The sequence below is a fragment of the Nothoprocta perdicaria genome, unplaced genomic scaffold (assembly GCF_003342845.1).
Source record: "Nothoprocta perdicaria isolate Ctin4 unplaced genomic scaffold, notPer1 scaffold_126, whole genome shotgun sequence".
NCBI lineage: Eukaryota > Metazoa > Chordata > Aves > Tinamiformes > Tinamidae > Nothoprocta > Nothoprocta perdicaria.
In genome coordinates, this window is record NW_020454383.1 from 1,473,608 (window position 1) to 1,482,996 (window position 9,389).

The 9,389-nt window shown below is 41.9% G+C and overlaps 1 protein-coding gene across 1 annotated transcript in view; it reads left to right on the plus strand.

Annotated features, from left to right (window-relative positions):
* The first annotated feature begins 1,220 nt into the window (after positions 1–1,220).
* Positions 1,221–9,389, plus strand: part of LOC112942348 — a 32,451-nt gene continuing 24,282 nt past the window's right edge. Inside the window, exon 1 of the mRNA XM_026033253.1 lies at positions 1,221–1,277. The gene's annotated coding sequence lies outside the window, so the exon portion shown is untranslated. The remainder of the gene's footprint in view (positions 1,278–9,389) is intronic.

Sequence of the window (9,389 nt, forward strand, 5' to 3'; positions counted from 1 at the left end):
TGGACTGTGTGCCAGCTTGTCTCTGACCAAGCCACAGCTGTTTCATTTTTATGGAGGCTTTGTAACCTCGTTTTCTGATGGATTTAAGTTTCATTTTAACTAAGTGGCTTGTTAGAGATGGCTTGGATAAGGGCAGAGCCCATTTAAAGGGTTACATGGAAGGTGGCTTGGGTTGGAGAAATAATGTATGGGTGACCCAGATTTCAGAACTGGAACTGAATTTGATGAGACGGAGGCATCTTTAAATCAGTCTTGAAGTTGTATCAAACTAAATTATTGTTAGTTGTTAATGTTTGGAACGGTATAGCTGGCTTACATATAGAACATATTTTACCAGCTCTTGACTGAGGCAAGTATTTCAGGTGCTGTTTCTACAGTAGCCTGGTGAGCTTGATAAATGGGGTTACACAATGTAACTGCCAGGGACAGAAAGGGTCTGGACGTTACCCTGGGGCTCCCGCTGCATCCCTCTGCTCTTGCGCTCCTAAGAAATGGGACTTGTGTGGTCCCGCTGGGGAGCCCTTCCACAGCCTGACAGGCTTTGCTGGTAGGAATCTGTTCCATGGGCCTTTCTTAATTTCTTCCCGCTAAATCTAGCCTCATCCTTGGTCTCATTCTTCTTGTTTCAGGCGCTGATATGCTGTCTAGGGGTAACAAACAACCTTAGTGTACTCCAGAAATTGTTTTAAATTGAGCTGTTCTATGTAGTTAGATTGTAGTTATGTGAATTGCGTTAATTAGCTATTCTGAGCAAAACTTGGGAAACAGCTGGGAAGTGATTTCATCTCCAAAACCAGAATCAAATATTTATAGCAAGAAAAAATAATAATAAAAAGATTCTAAGAGTTATGCTTTTTGCTATGTTATTTTCCCAGTAACAATTCCCAATGTTCGCTACTTAATTGCTGTTTAGCTAAATTATACATAGTTAGCTTATTTTGATAGCCAGGCCTGATGGATTTTTTTTGTAATTTCTTTCAGCTTTCCTTGCTGAACTCTTATTGTATCTATTAATAAAGAACTTACACTTGAAGAGAATTCACTTCTAGCTGTGCTCTGTGGTTTCTGGGCCATACAGAGAGAAATTGTTTCCCTCTCTTATGATGTGATCATGTATTTTTTATGTTTAAATTTCAGCCATTTGATGAATTGTTCTGACCCCCTGCAGGTATTTACATTCACAGCTGATTATCGCTGCATCAAATCCAAAATTCTATTGGAAAAGTACCCGGTCTTGATTTCATGATATCAAGCAGTAGGCTGCACCGGTTCTCCAGGTAAATTATTCCAATAGCTGATTACCCTCGCTAATGCCTTATCTGAATCTGTCCAACCTGGTTTCTAACCGCAAAGTCTTGTTACAAATTTTCATGCCAGATTAAAGAGCCTGCTGCTGCCAGGATGACACATTCCAGCAAAAAGGTGGGCTATTGTACTGCAAACTTAGAATTGTTATCCACGCTAACCTGCTGGTTCTGGTAACAGGCAATCGTGGAACTATAGTCACGAGATGACTGGTGTAAGTTAGGGCAGCAGCAAAGCGCTTCTCACTGCAGAGACCGTGTTCAGATAGGGGAGGTGGAGACATGTGAGTGAATAACTTCTGTTGCTTTGAGTGCAATAAAGCACCCCAAGCAATTGAGTTAAACATCACACAATGTTTAATCTAATATAACTGTAGCCTACTGCTGAGTGGCCCAGTGAGTGATCCAGAACATTTACTGCAGGCTCCTGTTACTTCCCTTGTGTTGGATCTAGTGATGGAGCAGCCTTGGATCATTTTGGTTACTGATCCTACAGAAAATGAATCTCCTTTTCCTAAGAAGAATCAGGAGATTGGACCTACCTGCTCTACAGTCAGATAATGCTAGGTCTCATGCAGAAGGGTATGAAGAGAGACTTCCAGTAGTGAGCCATGTTTATTGGGATTAGATACAAGAGGGAACCATGCGCTTTTGGCTTCAGGAGAGTGGGCTGTGGTTGTGTAAATCCTTCTGACTGGCACTGCTGTTGAAAAAAGCAGGCATGTCTACCACTGCTCTGTGCTGGTCCCCAAATCTGGGGGTCTCCATTAGACTGACTGTACTCAGGCCTGTACTGCAAGAGAAAAGGTACTGTGAGGGTTGTGAATGAGGAGGGCAGAGGATAGGGCTCCTTTTGGCAGCTGTGTCTGCTTAGGACAAGCTAAAAATTTTGGGAAGCTGGGCGTAAGACTTCTCACAAGCATACCTTAGCTTAAATTTTGATGAAAGCTTGTTTACTTTTTACCTCCATTTTGCAGCAAATGTATTAATTGTCTTGATTTGCTCATTAGCCCAAGTTAACTCAATTGCTTGTCTTGGGAGAACTGGCTTTAGTCAAGGCTGGGTTTAGCTCTATGGTAAAGATGTGTGTATTGGGATTGGACTGTATGTGTGAAAGAGCCCGTAACATAAAAAGGAAGTGTATATCTTGATTGTAATGTATCTGATGCCCATGCAAAGTTTCAACAGTGCAGGAAAGTTGTACTCACACGTTTGCATTCTCTATGAAGCTCTTAGTGTCTAGGTGGGTTTTCTAGTTTCTAGGAAACTTTTTAAATCTCATCTCTTCCTTTATGGATGATTTCAGCTTTCTCTTCTGTAGTGGAAATGGTTTGTTTGTCAAAATCCATTCCCTGTCTACTGTTTTTAAACACTGTTTCATCAAATGCCCTGTTTCCCTTGGATATTGTAGGGGATGCAGAACTAGTCCTTGTAGTAGAGAGTGGTTTTAAGCTCATGCGTAGAGGGTGGGTTATAGCTAAATAGAGGCAAAGAAGAAATCCTTATGACTCCAGTACCAGATTGGTGCGAAGTCTGGACATTGCTTTTGATAGCAGAAAAAAATTGAAACAGGGGAGGGCAATTGCCCCAGCATGTGTATTTATAAACACATATGTATGTATGCATTTAAAATATAAAGTGTTTTGACATTAACAGAGGTTGAGGAGGAGAGGATGTAGAAACTAATTGGCTAGTATATGAGATGTGAATGGAAGTGGGAGGAAACCTGAATCTTCTGCTGAGAGAATACAGTATTAAAGCAGAGCTAGCCATGCTAGCCATAGATTAGCTTCTAGAGAGCGTATGAGTTGTAGTCACGTAGGTGTGTGTGGTGATCATGGGAATGTTAAGATACCAAACTACCTCTTCATAACCTCAGTGTGTGTGATTTTAAGTGGCCACAGAAACTCAGTGTGACGTCCACTGATCCCAGACTTCTTTTTGCCTAGAAAGCACTTTGCACTTAAGTTTCTGCCATTGGTGACATGCAAAACTTCCCAATTCCTTACCAGGGTCATGCTGAGGTGCCTGCAGGACCTGCAAACCTGATGGTTTCCTGTAAGTATCACCTGTGTGCAGAGCATGGTTGTATGCCAGCAGATTAAGCCTTGCACAGAATATGACCAAAATGTGAAGAGCAGGAGAGGCAAGAATGCCTGCTACTTATTGGGACCCTGTAGATATCTTATTATTTGTATAAGGTAGAATGAATCCAACTGTAGAGACTAAAATTCCATAATATTGTAGCCTGTAAGGGAGGGGATTAGGATCAAGGTATTTTCTAGGCATCAGAGATGTTTGGGCTCCTTTCCCATTTAACACAAAATGAGAAATTGGTAGCATCTTCTCATATTCCAGCAGATGTGACTATCCTAGAGATGGAAAAAAAAAAGTCCTATTTGGAGGAGAAATTGGTACAGGGAATTGAAAAGCACCCCCTTCACAAATGCCTTTTCCTTACCTAAAAACAAAACAAAGCCAAATTCATCCTAGTTCAGAACAGGAAGTGCCTCTTCCTCAGGGAGCAGAAGATCCTGGTTCATATCAGGATATGTTTCTTCTAGGTTGCAGAAACCATGAGATGATCTGAACTTTTATCATTTATTTTGTGGTTCAAGGCCTGAGTCTGGATTATAAACAGACCTGTAACTTGTTGAATGTGGTCATTTTTTAAAGCAGCCACAAGGTGGCTGCACTGGCTACACTTGTATATTCACTTAATAAAAGAAACAAATTACCCAATTCATTGCTATGACAACCTAACCTGTACAGCTGGAATGGAAGGAGAAGTGTCAAGAAAAAGAGACTTTGTCCTTGATGTTGGAATTCTGGGCAGCTACCAGAGAACAAGTATGTATAAGCTTGATAATATACTCTATAATAACAAAAAGTTACAGGTGAAACAATCAAAAGTACCTGGAAATATTCTTTGAGTGGCCTTATTCTTAATAGAACCTGAGGTCCTTGTTACAGATTTCTGCCCGGTGTGGAGGTGCTGTTGGAAACTTGGTGCTGATCACTGGTTACACTAGTAAGGCTGCAACTTTGCTGATATGCATCCTGTCGTAGAAGGAAGGATGCCCAGACCTACTGGTGCCTAGCGAAGTTCTGTGTTTTCAGGGGCTCTGTGAGTGGAAGCCTTCTACCATAGATCAACATTGAGCCTGTGTCTATAAACAACAATTTTACTCCCCTAGTTCTGCTAGTATAGATATTCTATGATATAGGTATCTGTAGATCTCTAAAACATCTGCAATGTTTGAGTCAATCTCCTTTCTGAGGTACTGAGACAACCATTGCATTTTACAGATGAGGACTGTCTGGTTGCACAGCAGCAAAGCTGAGTTGGTGGCGTCTGTCCTTCCTTTCTGTCAGCTTTATGAAAGAACAGATATTCCACCTGTACACATATACCTATATATATATGTATATTTTATATATATGAGCCCTGCTGGGCAGAGATTGTGCTTCACTGTGCAGCCTTCAGAATAATGAAGATTAGATCCTGCTTGTTGGTATTGTAATAAATATAGTTCATGGGTTAGTTCATCTTAGAAAGATGCATTTTCCCTTCCTTCCTTTTCTCCCCAGGAAAGGTGTTTTCTCCTGGAAAATCTTGTTTCAGGTATGAGTTAGGAGAGGTTATGAGAGGAAGGTGAATTACACTGGGAAGAAGGGTTGATCCTGAGAACAGGAGGTGGAAACAGTGGTGAGAAAGCTGCAGTGCTCTGCTAAAACTGCACACTGAGGTAGAGCGTGGCGGGCAGCAGGAAGGAGAGCTATGGGCACACAGGCCAAGAGAAGTGGGAGCACCATGAGGTGGATCAGAGCATCTTTTCCTCAAGACCTGAGTTATGTATTGAATGGAATTCAACCTTTAAGCCACTCGGCAACTTCTTAAAGCTGATGTTGTATGTGTCGGTCATAGGAAATATATTGCTGTGCTGTCTCTCTTTGTTGCCCCTGCGCACCAGTGAGAAGAGAGATATTGTCTCAGGACACATGACAGGATTGAAGAGGAGGCTGTAAGGTGTTACTGTAGGCACAGGGTTCATAGTACATTATACTGACTTGTTTTTTCTTTCCAGCTTGCCTCATTTCAGCCTCCCCGTATGATCCGGGAGACCAGCCTTCCTCCAAGAGCCAATCTCTGGTCTGGCCTTTTCTTTCTGCCTCTGTGCAATGACTAGAATAAGCTGTGTCCACTTTTCCTGTTGCAAAGAAAGGCAGGTGAGCGGTTTGGACACATGCAGAAGCAGTGAATACAGCTTATCCTGGAAGAGCAGGGCCAGGCATGCTAGTTATGTCACTGTAGGATGCACTGTGATCAGTCACAGGGGAGAATCAAGGCCATAAAAAGCAGCCTGAGACTATGACTGCCTGTAAGGGAAAATCATGATAGCTGAGCTGCCCAGTGGTTACTATCAAACATATCAGAGCTGTTTCTGAATAGTTCTATGTGTGGCAACATTTTTTGATTTTCAGATGCTGAGTATGTAATAATAGTGATATCAAAGGCTCACAAATGGGCATCATTTGAAAAGGGAAAACAGATTCGGTCTGTCTTGGTGATAGCTATAGCAAAATGGTAAACAAACAATAAAAATGTCAAAGACTCAAGAAAGAATGCAAGATCTGTGGATCATGTGCAGTGAAAACTGGCATTAACAGAAACCTGAAGTTCAGCAAGGCAATATTAAACCAAAATATCGTTCCAAAATGTATTTTACTATTTTTTTACTAGTATGTTTTCTTTGATAACCTAAAAGTCAGAATTCTGAAGTTTGGTTGTGATAGTGGCAGAGAATGAACAAAGCACACCTTAAAATTAAAAAAAAAAAGCAGTGTGTATTAATAGATTCAAGGGTTAAGCACAGTGTTGATGCAAGCCTGTGCAAAAACACTGACTGTTGTGTTCTGCGGGTTTTTCCTTACTATTCTGCTTAGTACTGACAACAGAGTTTCAAAAAATGCCTATATGTATTGTTAGTTCAGTAATATTGTATATTGAAATAGTTACCTGGGACCTGATGGAGTTGTGATGTACTGAAGCTAAGCAGTAGTCCAAAGCAAAGAGTTAAAGAATAGTTTCATAAAATTAAGTATCTGAATCTGTTTAGTAGTTAGATGAGTGTTGAATGACTGAAAAGTTGCAATGGTGCCAACACGTGATTTACTTTTTTTTCCTTTTTTTCACTAGTAATGCTTGTGGTATTCTTAAAGCCACAGGTTCAGAATTAATGGATTGCTTAAGCTTAAGAGTAATAATATGGGGTCTTCCCCTCTCCCCCCCCCCCCCCCCCAAATAAATCCAGTTATCTTTATTGTGAGAGAAAGGTGGGAGAAATGAGATGTAAGTGCAACTTGAATGGTCACATAACTAAAAGCATGGAAAGAAAAACCCCAAATGTCTTAAATGTCTTTAATGTCATTTTTTTTGTTGTTTTGTTTTGTTTGGGTGAGAGACTTTCTTTCTCTCCCTCTTACGGAGAGAGGAAAAAGGGAAGGAGACAGAGAGACAGAGACATGGACCTGTCCCAAGCACCTAATTTAAAGCAGTTGTTGATGAAAGCTTGTTTTTCTCAGGCATGGTTTGGTAGCAAGAAAAATCTTATGGGATATGTACTGACCTCACAAAGCTCTTTATGAATTGCAGAAGGGATCTCATCTGATGGAAGCAAAAGAACAAATGAAAGTATGAAATGAACAGGGAGTTCCTTTCAAGAAGGAGCACCTTTTTGTAGGTGAAGGGATTGTTCAAATTAGACTGTGCTTATGATACTCAGATACAGAATTTATAACAGGGCTTTGCATATTCAATGCAATAAGCAGACACTCCCTGATTAATCCTCAGAATATATGTATGAGAGGAGGGTTAATATTACCCCAGTTTCACCTTCAAGTAAGTAGAAGCTGTTAGTAAAAGAGGCAAAACGAGGAGCTGGGGATTCTGTTGGATGAGATCCAGAGATGAACAGGCAATTCTAGGTTATCTTGGAGAGAAAAAAAAAAAACCAAGCAAAACTACTCATACATCTTAGCCTTTGTAGATCCTTCCTGTAATGAAGGACAATAGGGAGAACTGAGGGAGGGAAATTTCCCGCTACCCCAATGTGCACGTTCCCATTTCAACCAATATTATGTTACTGAGGATCACAGTGTTTCTTTGTGGACCTGTTCACTTGAAATCCCTACGGGACTGCAATTGTGTTTAACTGTTCACAAGCTCTAACTGTAATAGAGACAGGACTTGGGAGCAGCAGTTCTATAGGTGCCTCTTTGTCACCTTCCATTGCCGTAAATTCTAGCAGAAGGGGAATATCAATAGATCGGGAGCACAGCGCCTACGAACACTGCCAAGGGTGACAGTGTAGACTTGTCACATGTTGCTGCTGAGCTGAAGCTCTGCTGTGTTGTAGCAGTCCTTCTCAGATGCAGTTATTGGCACTGCAGAACATGACCTGCTGCAAAGATGAAGTCACTGTCTCTGCAACAGTAGCTGGGCTCAGGTTGTGAAACCCTTCTACTTCACTGCCCCTTCTTACCCAGGATGTGTATCTCAGCCTGCTCCTCAGCGTGCTGTGAGGGAGAGACTGGTTCATCTTTACTGCAGCTCTCTGCTTGCTTTTAATTCATTTTTCCTGCTGGGTGGGGGCCTCGCACGACTGGCTCGCTTGTGCTTCCCCCTGCATGCCAGCAGGCTGGCTGAGACACGCGTAGCGGGCAGTACTGGGGTAAGCAGCAGTCAGCAAAGATCTGCGCTTAAAGCTAGTTCCTGTTGTGTACCAGTCTGGCAGAGCAGTGACTGAAGATCTGCTTTCGTTATGGCAGACATTGGGAAGAAAACGGAGAAGAGCTCTGATTCTTTCCTCTCTCCTCCATATGATTCAATCTTTCCCTCGTTAAGCACTTTGCTCTTTCCTTTCCTTTTTCCAAACTAGAAGGATCATACCAGGTTGTATTCTTTGCTGTTTCCTGTAGTGATTCAAGTGCAGTGAAGCAGCCTGCTGTGTGCCAAGCCTGATTAATTTGTGCAGGTGAATTTAATGGACAGTGGCAGAAGTTGTGACCGAAAGCTGCCTGGGATGCTGAGCTGGAGGACTGAACTGCTGTGTCTCATTGGGCCCAGGAGAGACGAGTGTTTGTGTTTATTAATGCCCCACTGATCAAAGCATGTTGCAGGTAATGGGGAAGACAATGAGCTAAGGTTTAAATTTCATTTAACTGATCCCTGTCCTTCCCAGGGGAAGTTCTTCATTCATATTAAAGAATGCACACCTTCAATTAGAATACAGCATGGTGTGCAGAGTTGGGCAGGCTGGCGGATGCAGGTGCATTGAGGACTTGGCCTTCCTCAGCTTGACGGTATTTTGTGATCACGTCCTGAAAGAGGTAGAGGAATTTTTTTTTCTTCAGGTTTCTAGTACACAATTAGTCATGATGACTGTTAGGAGCCTGCTGCTCTGACTTCACTAGCGCACTGATGTCATGAGCGGGCGCAAGGCCTTCTTTTATTTCTTTGTATATCTCCATTTGGCAGGGTGGGGCTGGGAGGGGAGAGAGATAGTTTTACATGCCACAGGGGTGAGGAAAAAGAGGCCTTAGGCCAGTCAAGAGTCAGAGCTGATGTCTTCAAAGACTGCCAAAGGCCAGTCTCCAGGCTTCAACAGCTCAGCTCATATCTTAAGAGCCATGAAAGGCTACTGTTTTAGGAAATCCTGATGGATGGAAGTGGGAAGCACAGCCTGCCCCTCGTTCATATGTAGAAAAATGAAAGTAGAGGCAGGAGGGATTAAAACGGCAATAACTGTACCTTATGCATTGAAGCCTCATGTATTAATTAAAGTGGGAAGATACTGTAATTAATATATCATAGAAATGCTAGTGATATTTCTAAGCTAGTAGAAACTCTGCACTTTCAAGTAATATTGACATGGAGCTCTGCCACACATAAAAACACATGGATAGACTTCTTGTCTGTTAACAGGTCGGGGGGAAATAGAGACCATCAAGACCAAGATGATCAGTATTGCTGACCTGGTTGGCTTAGCTTTTTTTTTTTTTCTTTTTTTCTTTTTTCTTTTT